Consider the following 16,408-nt stretch of genomic DNA (forward strand, 5'->3'; position numbering starts at 1 on the left):
CTGATTGTAAAAGACAGTAGTCATCAATTTTTTTAAAAGCCCATTAAAGCACACAGCAATCACTACCCAGGCATCAACAGGAGACAGGATGAAGATAACAAAGAAGAATGGTGTCAGAATGGCAACAAAACACTCCAGAATAACTCCCCAAACCAGGAAGTGGTGAAAGGAGCCTCACAATTACTACTATCCCAAACTGACACTGCAAGCATGATTAGTTATACCCTTGCAATATACCATAAAGGAGAAAAAAAAACACTTATAACCCAGCTACACAAGAAGCGATTCTATTTATAAAGAAGAGATGTGTCACAATGATGCAAACAGGACAAATTCCACTTCACCTACAAAGCTATAATGCCAGCAATCAGAAATCAATAATCAAAAGTCAGAAAACAATAATCAATGTTAGCCATTGCTTACATATCAAATGCTGTAAATCCAACATTACAGTCAAAAAGTAACCTCAAAAATCCTTAGTAATGTTGTCATGCAGTAACATCAGACACTGGGTTGTTACCAGACCAACCCATGGTGGGTGGGAGGGCCTCTGTTTAAGACAGTGATGGCTCTTTCCAGTCTGCCAAGCTTTGGGGTGCCTAGCAGTGCATTTAAAAGATGGGGAGCCCATTCTCTGCACTGGCTCAGTGTCCCCATAAGGACACAGTAAAAATTTGTCTGGACTTGTTCTCTCCCTCATCTGCCAGGAAAAGCAACCGCTCACATCTTTCCTGAAGGGATAAAGAGAACCCAATGACCCTGTCCTGGTGATAGTTCCTATCTCCAGCCCTGGACTATATACTCCTGCAGAGACAAAGGACTTGTTAATGTGTTTGCCCTGATTATTCTTGAAAAATGTGCATTAATCCAATGCTTCTTCCTCTGATTAATCTCTCTAAAGACCACCTCATTTACATTGTCATTGTCTGTAGCTGTAATTTAATCAACTACCTTCCCTCTTTTCAGGCATTTTCAAGCTTGACCCATCAAGCTAATGCCTCAGCAATTACATCAATAACCCAACCATTAAGATTGATGTCTGTTTCCAGGACTCCTTTTTGTCCTGGAAGATTAAGGACCACTTGGCATAACCCTGAGGGTCCCCTTTCCCCTATGAGAAGCCTCCTCTCCCAGTTGTCATTGTTCAATATCTCTCTGTCTGTGATATTGTTCCACAATGTGTTGTTCTTCTACCAGAGCTACATATGGGCTACTCAGCTCTGTTCATCAGACTATTCTGCTCCAAGATCAGGTGACTATAACCCTTATTCCCCAGTTTCCTCATCTACTCTAGACCTATCCACTCAGCACTGCTTATATCCTAGGAGTGTGTGTGTGTGTGTGTGTGTGTGTGTGTGTGTGTGTGTGTGTGTGTGCTGTTTTGATTATTGTGTGCTTGGGTACCCCTATTATCCCTTAATAAAATCGTTAAACTCTATTTGCTGTCCTGCAGAATCTCTTGCAAAAATTGATTTTTGTAAACATAGGCAACTAAGAATCTGAGCTTGCCCAGCCTTTTGCTAAGCCAAGAGTTAGCTCTCACTAATTCCCCACTCTAAAAGGGAGAGACTCCCACCATTGTGCTCTATGGACCACCATGTGGTTATATTACATGAACTATTGTCTGAAGAGAAGACAGGTGCCCCTGCTTTACACGAGCTTTGTTTTACTGCCCCCCACTGAAACATCGGAATTAAAACTGAGGCTGCCATTCTCCATCCCTTGTTATTTCGGTCGGGCCCACTGTTGATTCCACCTGGGGCCCGCCGCTCCCCCCCTTTCCTCTTTCTATTACTTATTTCTCCCTTTTAGCCTTGGGATCGGGCGCCCGTTTTTACCGTTTTATTGGTTTACTGTTATTGTTTAAATTGTATATGATTGCTGCTGGATTTTAAATGTGTTGATTCATGTTGTTGGAGTTGCTGTCGTAGAACAGCCATGTTGGAAGCCGCCTCGAGCCCCTTGGGGAAGAGGCGGCCTATAAGTTTGAAATATAAATAAATAAATAAATAAATAAAACTTAGCGTAGTGGCTAAGAGCAGTGGCTAAGAGCAGGTGCATTCTGATCTGGAGGAACCAGATTTGATTCCCAGCTCTGCCGCTTGAGTTGTGGAGGCTTATCTGGGGAATTCAGATTAGCCTGTACACTCCCACACACGCCAGCTGGGTGTCCTTGGGCTAGTTACAGCTTTTCAGAGCTCTCTCAGCCCCACCCACCTCACAGGGTGTTTGTTGTGAGGGGGGAGGGCAAGGAGATTGTAAGCCCCTTTGAGTCTCCTACAGGAGAGAAAGGGGGGGATATAAATCCAAACTCTTCTTTCTAGTTTTTTTAAAATCCTTTTCTTATATCACTTCTTTACAACAATCCCAAACACTACTGCTTTACTTTCCATGTAGCCGGGTTATAGGGTTCCTCCTTTATATGATATATAATCCATTGTGATTGTTGCCCCCCCCCCCCCGAGTGAATCTATTGTGGTGCCCTGTGGTGCCCTGTACTTGGCTAGGACAGAGTGGGGAGACACAAGCCAGGTTCAACAGTTCAACAATAGGTTTGTTACTGGAGAGAATCAAGACCCTAACTCCTTCCTTGGGTCTATCTAAATCAGAGTACTTGCTTGTCTTGAGCAGGTTTGAAGCTGTAGACTATGACTTCTCTTGGCTGCTTTCAAGAAAGTCCACTTTGTCTTGCTTCTTTTTAGTTCTTTTAGTCCTTGTCTGATTCTAATTGCTGTTAGCCTTAACTTGTGCTCTATGGACCACCATATACTAATGTGTACATCATGAATATTCCAGTCTCCAACTACCCTTGGCACCTCACTCTGACTGACTGACTAGAACTAAAATGGGATTGCTGGGTAAAGAAAGGAAACTGCCTATTGTGAAATGTCTTAAAGGGACAGGGGCTAACTAAAATACCCTCCCATAGAAGACTTAACAATGAACTAAAACCATGCTAACTATGGGGAAACTGAATCTTAATGGGGAAATAACAAAAGTCTCTGTGGGGGCATGACAGCGCTGGACTTAGAAGGGTATAAGTTTGTTTAGTAAAAGTTTGTTCATTATAAAAAAAACAAGTTAAAAAAAAGGTACGGCAAGATGACGCCAAGCATGGTTCCTGGGGAGAAAATTCCTTTGTGCTGGGCAACCAAAAAGGCTCTGTCAAAGGGAGTCAACCAGAAAACCACCAGTGATAGCAATACTGAGAGCACACCTGTACTTGGTAACCTCATGATTTGGACAGGCATATTCTCATATTCCCCCTCACACAGGCAGGCTTTCATAAAGTTGCAGCTGACTCAGCTGCAACTTGGCAGAGTTTGTTGCATTTTCCCAGGCAGGAAGTTCTTCAAAGTTCACCACAGAGACCTAGTTCTAGTAGGGAGAAGCATACCTTGTGGGTAAGAGGGAGTATGGCTTCCTCCTGCACTCCCCCCCCCTTTTCAGGTCTTGCTGCCACCCTGGAGAAGCACATCATGTGGTGAGGAATAGAGCATGGCTTCCTAGAGCAAGCGCTGCTGGGAAGTGTAGTCCTTGCCCTTTCAGGAGGAGCTGGAATCTGGGCCTCCCAGATGGCCAAGGACTACACTTTCCAGCAGCTCTAGCTTTTTCCGGTTTCTCATCAAGAACATGCTGCTCAATTATATAGTAATATGCAAAGCTGGTGTATGGTGTATTAAAATTGAATTAAATAGAGTTTAAATTCCTATTTTATAAGAAATATTAAATTATAAAGAGCATCTGTCTTTTTCTTCACTGCCATACAATTTGCTGGAATGTAACAAGTCAATTAGAATAAATTAAATTTCTAACGTGATTGGGTTTTTTTTAAAATTCACTTTAAACATTGCATTTGTTGTTTTTTTGCTTAGGTTAGGAAATAGCAAAAACAGCTGAGGAATCAAGGGACTGAGAGAAATCTGCATTGTCAATAACTACATTAGCATACAGGATACTTCAAAATGCTACTTCATAAAATATTGAATGTGCAAAGAACATACATTTGGAACGGTTTAACATTTCTGTCAAGATAAGCCTGGAAGATAATGGGTGCCTTGATAACTTGGAAGTCATAGCCATGAAATATATAGCAAATATAGCATCAACTGAATGGACCATATATCACAAAATATTGGAAGACGGTTTTAGACTGCTGGGCAATCTGCTTTTCATTTCAAGTGTATCGCCAATATAAGTGGTAATATATCTGGCTATTACTCATATGGGAAATAATAGCAAATATAGAGCAATCCATGGGGGAAAGAACGTGAAGGCACAGATCCTTGAAGGATACTGAGTGTTTTATACTCTGTTCATATCGTCCTCTGTACAGAGAACTCCTGCCAGATACAATAGTGTGCAGGACAGTATATTTATGGCTGCAAGCTGAGCAATGTACAGGTCCAGTTTGTAAATGGTAAATTTCTAAAAGGGTATGGAAGCCCTTCTATGTCTATCATACTTCATCAGCAATGTCTGCAGAATGAGATTATGTGGATTGGATACTGCCCCATGCTAATGTTGCTCGCCCCAGGGATGTTTATTTATTGGAATGATGGTTACTTATTGGAAGAACAGAATGGTAATTTGCTTGAATTTCAAATGTTCTTGTTCTAGATATCATTAGAATGTTGGATGCAGCACCTACCAGAGTCCAATGGAGAGGATAGGAAGCAACTGACTCCTACTATGTGTGTGTTAAGTGCCACTAAGTCACTTCAGTCTTATGATGACCCTATGGCCGTTTCTGCATGGAGGCGGAAGGGGTCAGGTCGGCATAGATGATGCCGACGCGACCCCTCTGGGACCGTTTGCATGAACGATCCCAGAACCGGCTGGGACAATGGCGCAGAGCTGCGCCGTTGTCAGGGCGACCTTCCTGTCCTGCGCCCCTCTGGCACGTTGCTGAGGCCAGGGGACACGCCCCCCTGCCCTGCGCGGCCGCTCCGGAGTCGCAGGGCAAAGGGGGTGTGTCCCTAGGCCTCAGCGATGCGCAGGAGGGCCGCAGGACAGGTAGGTCGATGGGACATGGGGGGAGGGAGGGCGCCTTGGAGCTGCTGCCGTTCGCATGGCAGCAGCTCCAAGCCACCGTTTTCCGAAAACCTCACTTCCCAAGCGAGGTCGGAAAATGGCGGCTTTGCGCAGGTTGGGCGGAGTGAGGGCGGCGCGACTGCGAAGCAGCTGCGCCCCCTGTGCGAACGGCTCCCTAGGGACTGCGTTTTTGCCGTCCCCAGGGCGCCATATTCCGCCCGTGCGGAAGGGACCTAAGAATCAGTGTCCTCCAAAACATCCTATCATTAATAGCCTTCTTCAGGCCACGCAAACTGAGGCTGCTGCTTCCTTTATAGAGTCAATCCGTCTCATGTTGGGTCTTCCTCTTTTCCCCAGCTTAGCCAAAAACATACATTCAATATCATTTCTGGAGGTACAGAAACAATATCATGGTTAAAACATCAAACTGGGGACAGCCACTCCCCTGCCCATCACAGAATCATTGTAAAGATAAAATGGAGTAGGTTTATGTACAGGAGTTGGATAAAAAGCGTGAATAATGTGCTCAGCTGTTTGTTAAAAATTCTTGCCCATCAATCAGGCAACACTCACAAAAATTCAGCTAAGTCATGGAATGCTTGTATAACAAATAGATATTTTATTGGGGAAAATGACCATTAAAAAAAAGTAAACAGAAAATTGTGGAAAAGTAAACAGAAATTCCTGGAGATGTTAGCACGGTGCCAGGGGAGGATGGAGTTTGGGGAGAGGAGATATTTCCGCTGGGATCTGAACATAAAGTTCACCCTCTATAGCTGGTAGTTTTTTCTGGGAACTGATCTCAGTCAAGAGATCATTTGTAATTCCCGGAGAACTCCAAGCTCCACCTGCAAGTTGATAACTCTAACCATTCTTCCACTTTAAGCCTCTCTTCCTCAAGTGGAAGAAGTGGGAAGAAGTTTCCTTGGTATGCAGGTAGGTACCAAACTTTGCTAAACAGAGTGATAGACCTGGGAATAAAGAATCAGTGCTTTAGTTTTGGCTGACATGATCCATTTCATTTGGTTTATGTTTCTTTTACCAACTTTTATTTAGCTGTGTCTTTATTTGAGGAGAAAGCTTCACAACAAAGTGGCTGAGAAGAAGGGGCACAAAATCCCTTTGGTGTTAAGAATTTAAAAGCTCAGGCAATATCCCATGTTGTGGTATATCCTATTTTTCAAGCTCTTTACCGCAGTCCTGCTTTAGGTCAAAGTTCAGAGTTTCCCATTATCCTTCTTCAATGTTATCATAATGGTGGCAAGAAAATATATGGATGAAAAGCCCCTGATATCTATTTTTTCCCTTGCTGATAAAAAAAATTGTGGCTCCAGGCCAAAAAAGAAATAAAAGGCCATTTGCTCCATTCTTCCATTTTCCTGTCTCTGCAGCTACTTCCGTTCCCTTCTCCTGAGGTAATCCATTTCCTCATGAAATATAAATGGAAAATGATAGAAACTAAAACAGCTTTGCTTTGGCTATTTTGCCATAGAAATTCAGTGATAAAAGACATAGAAATTAGGGTTCATCATTATGCTTTTCCTTCTTTACTTAAATGTATTATTCACCTCAAGGATTAAAAGTAAAACAATACAGTTGTCTGGGCAGAGTGATGAATTTGGTACAAAAGAGGCCAGGATTTAAAGTTTAGCTTACCCATGAAATCACCGGTCATGCTTGAGCTGGTAATAATGGAAACCCACTTTAGATGAGTTTGATTCTCCCAACGTTCTTTCTTGCCACTGCTTTCAATGGAAAAACAAACTCTGTCCCATTAATGACAGATAGACTAATAGGTGTTTAATTTTGGCAGGACCATCTCCCAGAGCTTCATGCAGTGGATCCACTGGAATCTCTTGGATGAAGGTCCCTAGTTGGTTTGAAAAAAGAAATTGTAATGTGGTCATGGTGGTGGGGAATATTTATTTACTACCTTTTTTATCTTGTCCCACCTGCCAGGGGCTCAAGTTTGCTCCTCTGCCATGTTATCCCCACTACAGCCCTCTCTCAGCTGAGTCCATACAGAACTGGGAGAGAATGACTGGTCCAAAGTTATTCACTAAAGTTTCATTGCAAGGAGGAATTTACCTGGCTCTTCCTGGTCCTGGTCTAAACACTACACCATACCAGCTGTATACCTCAGCCCCAAAGTGAAGAAGCTACCTGATTGCTGGCATCTCACCCAAGATGCCTGCAAGATCAGACCTTAAGATGATACACTGAGAATTACACCTTTAAGATGATGGACTGAGAATTATACTTTTCTGCTTGTAAAGTTTTGAAACATCCAGCCTGACAAAGAATTCTTATGAGCTTGCAAGCTTGCGCCATATTTTGTGCCAGTTTGGATGGTTTTAAATAAAAGGTATCACATGTACTTTGTACTTGGCTTTTGGATGAACCAACATGACTGCATGACATTTTCTCTACCCCCAAAACAGACTTTCTATGTCCCAATTTGGTTTATCGGTACCTGCATATTTACCCACCATGTCAATTTCAGTACTGAAGCTTTTGGGGGATTTAGCAGAACTCGCCAGGTGCTGTTTCAAGAAAGGTTGCTTTGTTTTATGCCACCCATGTTTCTTTCAGAGGGAAATCTGAGCCAGAGAAGATGCTATCCAGAGACATCTTTTCAAACAGAAATGATTTGCCTTTTCTATCTCTATTTCCACATACACCTCCAGGCTTTCATGCCTTGGAGTTTTCTGCAGTACGGTCTCAGAGGACTGGAAAGTTTAAACACAAGATGGCTTTGTTGTTTGCTTCTATAAAATTAACCCCAAGTCTCAGACTTCATTCTAATTGAACACAGATGCAGAGACAAGCCTCTGCCATGTGTGTGAATAATTTTTGCCCTGCATCAGCAAGAATGAAGGAGTCCAAAATTAGCAACTTTCCTTTAAACCTAAACTGGCAATTTGCCACCAAGATATTCTCTTTGCCTTACCCCCCCTCCCTCCAGCCCCAATGCTGCCAAAATGATTACAAGAACATGTCTCTCCCCTTCTCTGCAAACAGTTCCACGGGTTTACCTGTTTTTTAAGGAGAAAGGAAAAGTATCTTAGTGTGCCTGTGTTCCCAGAAAAAGCTGTGAATTTCAAAGATCCAAATGTTAAGGGAGCACACACCATGCTTGTAAACTTGGAATGTTACCATGAAATCAGACTGTGGCTTCTGTTGTGTCTGCCTTCTGTCTGACACAGTGACCTAAACATACTTAAATTAAAGAAAGTCAGCATCTGCACTTCAATGTTGCAGAAACCTCCAGCCCCGAAGCTCTAAAAGGCATATTCTCCCCACCTTTGGCTTCAAGATTCATAGGTCATGGAATAGAAGCCTTCTCTGAAATTACTGTTTTCATGGGTCAGTTGAATATCTTAGAAGAATGAGCTCATTTCTACCAAGGTTCTCTGTTTCTGTCTTCGATTTTCAGCCTTTACAGGCCGATTGGCTGAAATTAGGAAATAACCTGCAGGGGCTGGAATTTTCAAAGGAAGTTTGCATTTCTTACCCATTCCTTCCTAGGGATGGAAGCTTTTTTCATGTCATTGACAGTTGTGAAGAGAAGCATGTAGCTCACAAAGTGCTTTTCATAGGCCATTTATGCTTTTGTGATCTGCTTTGCATTGAGCATGCATTCCCTTTGGGTTGGATTCTCTGTAATGCACACATTTTCCCCTCTCTTGAACTCACTACACCTCAGATCAAAGAATCTCTGTGGTTTCCAGAACCTCTAAAAGTGCAAGTTTCCCTCTGCAGAGGAAGGAAAGAACACAGGCATTTGGCTTGAATTTGACTTTTTTGCTCCTCTCCACCTTCCCCTGCCCACCCGACAGCAGTTCCTCCCACTCTGTGGGGCAGCAATTCAGAATGATCGAAAGAGCTTCCTTCCTTCCTTCCTTCCTCCCTTCCTTCCTCCCTCCCTTCAGGGCCCATCTATTTCTAGAGCAATAGACAGGTGAAATCAATATGAAATTTACATATTCAAGTGAAATAACACTGGACCCAAGACAGCACACACTCACACTCACATACACACATAGCAGAGAAAAATCTCCCCAGCTGGAGGTTGCACACAGAGAACAGGTGAGTAAAATGGCAAATTGGCTTGACTGGGGACACCATAGAAATCCATTTAAACCAATAAAAAGCACAAAAACCTCACTGCGAAACTGACAGTCACCGAGTAAGCACTGCATTAACCTGCAACACCTGTAGTAGGAATTCTCTTTATATAGCAATATATGGACAGAAGTGTTCCCCTTAGTATTAATTTTAAATTGTGACTAGTTCTAGCTTTTTACCAGTTCATGTGGGAATGCCAGCCTCCAGGTGGGGCCTTGGAATCCTCTTGAAATGCGGCTCATCTCCAGACAGGGGCATAACAAGGCAAACTTTAGCCTTGGGCAAAACCTGAGTTGGATGCCCCCCCTCCCATGGGCGGCCACTTCACCACGACCAATTTTTTTTTGCACCAGGACATTGGTGCGTGCAGGGGGTGCATTTTTAGACATATCAGCACCAAAATTTCAGCGTATCATCAGGAAACTGCTCTAATGATACCCCCCAGGTTTGGTGCAGTTTGGTTCAGGGAGGCCAAAGATGTGGACCCTCAAAACTGTCGCCTCCATCTCCTATTAGCTCCCATTGGAAACAATGGGGGATAGGGGCACCCCCTTTGGGAGTCCATAACTCTGGACTCCCTGAACTAAACATCACCAAACTTGGGGGGTAGCATAAGGTCAGTTTCCTGATGATACGCTGAAATTTTGGTGCCACTAGCCTAAAAGCTGCGCACCCTGCAGGCCAAAAATGGAAAACCACTAAAAATACCTAAAAACGAACCCTGCATTTTGATGCCCCCCACAAGATGGTGCCCTGGGCAGCTGCCCAGCTTGCCCAAGGGGCATTACGCCCCTGTCTCCAGACTACTGAGATGAGTTCCCCTAATGCTTTGGGGGGTTGGACTCTGTGGCATTCTACCCCATTGAGGTCTCTATCCTCCCCAAGTACCATACCCAAATCTCCAGGTGTTTCCCTACCTGGATCTGGACACACACACACACACACCCCAACCCTTGCTAGTGTCCAGGATGAACCTGGCAACTCCTAAGTTCATGACATAGTATCATGGATCCTTTTATGTTGCTGAATGTCACACATAAATCCACAGCGTTAACTTTTTCACAATGCAGCCTGGAACCACAAACCTAATAAGCATTTTAACAATTCATTGTTTCTGCATGAGTCGGTACAAACTATACAACTTGCAGTTTCACCAGCTCATGCATTTCATAATCCTGAGACTGCACAACAGTCATTCTTACAAATGCACAACCTCATTGGGTTTGTATTGAGAAAAATGTTAATATTGTGGGTTAAATGGGTATTGCAAGTTTTGTTGAGACTAAGAACCAAAGTACACACGTGAGTTTCCGAGACCCAAACTGGGTCCCCCACAGCCAAACACCAGTTGTGGAAAATACCTTTTAAAAATAAAGGAAAGCCCAAATGACTTGGAGTGCTATGTTGGTGGGGTGGGGGGGGGTGGGGGGCGGGGGAGGTCTCCCACCCTGCCAGTTGTTTTCCTATATTGAACAGCACTGTGAGAAGAGGATTAGCTCCCTGTTTTTGCTGCTTCATGTGCACAGAATACCCCATATGGAAAAGTGGAGAAATCACTTCAGTGCTTGTTTCTACATTTAAAAAAGCTGGGGGCATTCAGTGGCATTCCTAGCCTTTTGGGACTCTCCTTTATTTTTTAAAAACCATCCCTGCAGCTGTTCTGTGGCTCCAGGGACCCTGTTTTGAGGTCAGACCCAACTTGTTAAAAACTCAAATGTACTGTTGCCCATTTAAGAACTGAAGTGGGGCTATCTTCAATTACTTCCACGGTTCATGTGAGATTGTTGAAAAATTATATAAAGCTAGTCGACTTACCTAGCTGTCACCTGGTCAAACTGTGTTATCCAGTTCCCAAAGGATGGGAACTACCGTGTTCCCCCCCAAATAAGACAGTGTCTTATATTAATTTTTGCTCCCAAAGATGTGCTATGTCTTATTTTCAGAGGATGTCTTATTTTTCCGCTCCAAAGCTGCATGCTCTGGTGTTCTGTTCGATGGGCATTCTTCCAAACAAAAACTTTGCTACGTCTTACTTTCGGGGGATGCTGTATATTTAGCACTTCAGCAAAACCTCTACTACGTCTTATTCTCAGGGGATGTCTTATTTTCGGGGAAACAGGATATTGGTCGGTCCTGATGGCTTCCATTTTGCAGTTGTATGACTTGCCCCCATTAGAAGAAATAAAGACTTGAAACTGCAGCAAGATTCAAGCACAAATTTATGAAAAGGATGTGGATGTGACATAACTTTGATTCAACAATCTAAATATTCTCTGTGGTATCCTAGATTTAAGTATAATAGACCCTGTTCCAGATACCTAATGGATTGGGTTAATCCTACCCTAAGGAAGGCCTGTCCTTGTGCCAGGTTCCAATCTTTTCCCTCTGCATATCTACAGGGCAGGTTTTGCAAGAATCGCCAGATCCTTGCATGTGCCCATGTGGAACTAATCAGATTGAGGATTTTGTACACTACCTAATTTATTGTCCATTGTATACTGATGTTCATTTTAAATTGAGCTCTGTGCTCCCAAACCTTCTGGGTTCAGACAAGGACCAAATTCAATTTTTTTTTCTGCCTGATGTTTTTCCTTTTGTTACTTATTCTGTTGCCTTTTATATCTTCTTGTCAGTTAATATTAGGAAGAAAGTTTAGGGAGGTCTCTGTATTAACTAGGTTGTTTAGCAATTTTTGTAATGACTGCATTTTAAAATCAAGTTTAGACATTTAAAGTACGGCTAATCCTGTATTTATATTTTGTAATGGCTAGTGGCTAAAACAATAACGTTATTCATTCGTTCAAATGTGTTGTTGGGCACTAAGGAAGATTGTTCTGGGGAAAAGGGAACTATTTTGTTTTGGAGACTCTCATCCTCAGAATGAAAAGCCAGTTATGTATAAACTCCATAGCATATATTCTCAGGTCAATTTTGGACACCCCTCTAGACAACAGAGATCAAGTACAGACTGAAGAACCTAATGATTTGAACTTTAGGTATCTAAAGTACAGATATTGCACATCAGACCAACATCCACCAACACAGGGCAGTCCCTGAACATGTTTCACAATCTTTTCTATGCACTTTTCTGTGTATAGCTCTATCTGAAAGTTTTTTAAAGTGTTATTGCTGGTTTTTTTCTATCAGGAGTGGATCTTTTATGTTGGCCAAAAACAAATACAAGAGCTGGAAATAACAACCGATATGATAGAACATTGAATCAAGAAAGTGAAAAACTGGACAGCACCAGGGCATGACCTATTGCTGGTTTATTATTATGGTTATTATTGTTCTTCTTCTTGTTGTTGTTATTACTTGCTTTTTTTATTCTTGCTGAGACTCTATGCAGATTATGTAGTGTAAATCAAATACAATCAATGGACTGGACATCCACTGAGCAAGGCAATAGAACTAGGACCACAGAGATCTGAAAAGAAATAGAAATCTCAAACACAGCTGAAATAAAGCATGAGGTTTTAAACATGATATTTAAAAACCTATTGAAACTACCTAGTCTGGAGCACACTTGCATTGATAGGTAGGAATACATTTGTGTAGGCGGCATTCCATGTCCCTTCACTGATGCAACTTTCTGACCCTTTCATTACAATACCGTTCCCATTAACTGTGCAAAAACCCCTTTTGAATCATTCTGTTTTGCATGGTTTGTGAAAAGCCAGGAGAGTGGGAACCTTTCTGACCACCCCAGACAAGCCATTTTGTTAGCTAAGGGCCACAGCAGAGAATGCACAGGTGGTTATCGAATTCACCCATTTGCAGGATGGTACCTATAGAAGGCCCTAATGGTATGAACAAAGTTATCATGGTGAAGCATAGGGAGAGAGGTGGTCCCACAGATAAGAGGAATCAGACCATGAAAGGCTTTATATGTAAGAGTCACTACTTGGAATTGAGCCTGGTAATTGGTGGGCACCAATGAAGTGAATACAAAACAGCAGTGATATGCATATTATGCTTGGAAGAGGGAGGGGGTGCAAGTGAGAGAGCAGAGGAGAAATGGCCCGATCCTGCATGTGGGGTTGAGCAGTCCTGCATGGAAGATTGCTCTGTGCCTCTGCTGTCCACGCCCTTCTGGGCTTGGGTGCTAGAGGGGGGGAGAGTGGGTGCGGGGGGAGAGCCTTTTGGGACTTGGATAGCAGGGGTGGGGGAGAGCAGGCACAATCCTCCATGTGGGGTTAGAGCAGGCCCAATCCTGCCTGTGGGGTTGAGCAGCTGTGCATGCAAGATCACCCCCCTACTTCTGTCCTAGCCCTTCAAGGCTTGGATAGCAGAGGTAGGGGAAGAGCAGATGCAATCCTCCATTCAGGGATGACCCACATGCAAGATTGCCCCCCTCCTCCGCTGTCCAAGTCTTTTCAGGGCTTGGACAGGAGAAGTGGGGGAGAGTGGGCCCGATCCTGCCTGTGAGAATAAGCAGCCTTGCTTGCAAGATCACCCCCCTGCTATTGCTGTCTAGGTGGTGGGAGGAGAGCAGTCTCATTTCTCCATGCAGGGCTGAGGATACCTGCATGCAAGACTGACTGGCCCACACCTCTTATCCAAGCCCTTCAGGGCTTAAACAGAGGAGGAGGGAGAGAGCAGCCCAGATCCTGTATGCTGGGCTGATGTAGATCAGCCACATATGCAGGATCTGTCTCCTCTCTCCCCCCCTCTCCCCCCAGCATTTCTCAAGCCCAGAGGATGTTAAGAATTACTGGAGGGGGCAGTTCTCTCCAATTTTCTGGCCCAGGTTTTTTAACCTGAATATCTTTGGTAAGGGCCGAATACAGCTGATAGACATCTGCTCTGTTCAGCTTTACTGAATTAAATACACCCAAACCTGAAATTTACCAATAGTTTCTTTCAGTGCTCAAGCGCAAGTACAGAGGCAATGTAGAAACCCACCCATGGACCTTCCGCACTTACTGTGTTGTACCGGTTTCTACTCAGGTTCAACTCAGTGTATCCGCACTACAACCGAGCTCGACGTTGTCTTGTCTCTGTTCCCCGCTTTCCGGAACATACGACATCCCTGTATGCGCCCGGTTATGAACTGCGACTTCGCTGGTGGAACAAAGGTTGATGTCGCTTGAAGCTTCGAAATGCAGGCGCTGTTGAAGCGACACACATCCATTCAACCAATCAGGGGCAGCCGTTCGCATCGCCAGAAGCGGAAGTCATGACGGGTAGAGGCGGCGGCTTTATACAGTTTCCCTCACGTTTCGAAGCTACGAGATCGAGATCGTTTCAAAGTGATGAGGAGAAATCACTGACTGGAAAAATTTTGGCGCCATTGGTGTCAATGCTTTCACGTAGTAACTCGCGACGTCACGAGCACAATAAAACAAGAAGCGTTCCGTTTCCCTCCGTAACACAAAAGCCAATCCGCGATCGAGGGCCGAAACGGGTACCATACACTTAGCTTTCGGTTCAGGGGCCAAGGAAGTTGCTGTGCGGACAGCCAGGAATCGCCCCCCATTGAAGGGAACCGAGTCGACCTTCACTCCCTTTTGTAGTGCAGAAACACCCCCAGATACCTATTAAAAAACCTACACATTTTGATCCCGTTTCCCAATCACACAAGAGAAATCTCTCTTTCCCGAACAGCTTACTGGGGTCTTTATAATGCAAGGTCTACTTAGCTAAATTTTATTATTATTGCATTGCATTTATGTTCCACTTTTTTTCCAACACAGAACTTCGGGTTCCTATGCAGCATCTCAATGAGGCATTGACCAGACCTGTAATCAGATGTACCCTCGGAGCACCACCCTTTCATTAGCTCTGGCTCTGTGACACTATACAATACTTTCTTGTTATAGGCAGTGGTCAGTAAAGAGAAGTGAGTCCTTAATTTCTTTTTATAGGCCCTCAATAAAAGATGGAAGGCTGAAACACAGAGACAATGAGCCGGAGTTGTACAATTTGCCTTTGTCATACATAATAACTTCATGTACCGCAAGGCAAATAAAGTTATAAATAGTGGTCATAAATTCTGGGAGAAATGATCTAAGATCTTTGCTTCCGTCAGCAGTTCAACCGATTGTCCAATGGATTTCTGATAATTGTGTCTCCCAGCATTTTCAGCAGTTACTTTATGACTTTGCAGCAGTTCGCAACATTGTAAATGAGCACAGATAGACTAATTTCAGTCTGAGCCAGTTTGAAGAAGAATAATTTGGATTTATATCCCATCTTTCTGTCCTGTAAGAAGACTCAAAGTGGCTTACAAGGTCCTTTCCCTTCCCACACCAGACACCTTATGAAGAGTTCTGAAGAACTGTGCCTAGACCAAGGTCACCCAGCAAGAATGTAGGAGTGTGTAAACACATCTGGTTCACCAGATAAGCCTCTGCCACTCAGGTGGAGGAGTGGGGAATCAAACTCGGCTCTCCAGATTAGAATCCACCTTCTCTTAACCACGATACCACACTGGCTCTCAGTTTGTTGTCATCATCTGCAGTACTCAAGAGTGTGCTAGATCCCAAGCTGGACGGGGAGAAGTGTTTGGTTTACTACTTTCAGGCCCGCTCTCTTTGCCTGAAGCTTGTTGAACCATTAAGTTTAATGCTGCTACCTGCCCAGCACACTTAGGATAGGGAGGACTACACTGAATAAAAACAGCTACTTTTGCTCCAATCAAGTCCCTTAGAATATGCCAAGGCTCCAAATGGCAGAGTGATTAACAATCATGGGTTAGACCCAGTCAGCTTGTCTGTTGGCATCCCCCCCCCCCAGCAAAAGGTTATGATGGGAATAATGTGATATGCATGTGACAGGAGCTTTAGTAAGAAAAGGAATTGGGTCAGACTGTAAGGAAAAGCTGGCAGGATCCAACCCATTATGTTTTTCTATGCTATCAGTTGCCTTGCAGAAAAAAAACGACTTTATTTAATCAGCATCACCATGCATGAAATATCCTGTTAAAATCAATTAGTCTGATATAATTTTTGCACAAAAGGTCTCACTATACCTCCAAGAAAGCATTCATGCAAAGGCCAACTGAAATCTTTCTAACCACTTGAACCTGGAATCTCTGTAAAACGTCAACTCCTGAAAACACTGGCTTCATTTTGATGTTTTTATAAAAGTTTCAACATTCAATAATTTCCCTCAGACCTCTAAGACTGGTTGTTTAAAAATAGCCAGACAGTCTGTGTTTGAAAGCTTTACAAAGCCTTGTTCTGATTAGACTTTATAAAACAGATGTTTGTTTATGAGCTTCATTTGGAACTGCTGTCAGGAC

Source organism: Sphaerodactylus townsendi, linkage group LG09 (assembly GCF_021028975.2).
Source record: "Sphaerodactylus townsendi isolate TG3544 linkage group LG09, MPM_Stown_v2.3, whole genome shotgun sequence".
NCBI classification, from domain to species: domain Eukaryota; kingdom Metazoa; phylum Chordata; class Lepidosauria; order Squamata; family Sphaerodactylidae; genus Sphaerodactylus; species Sphaerodactylus townsendi.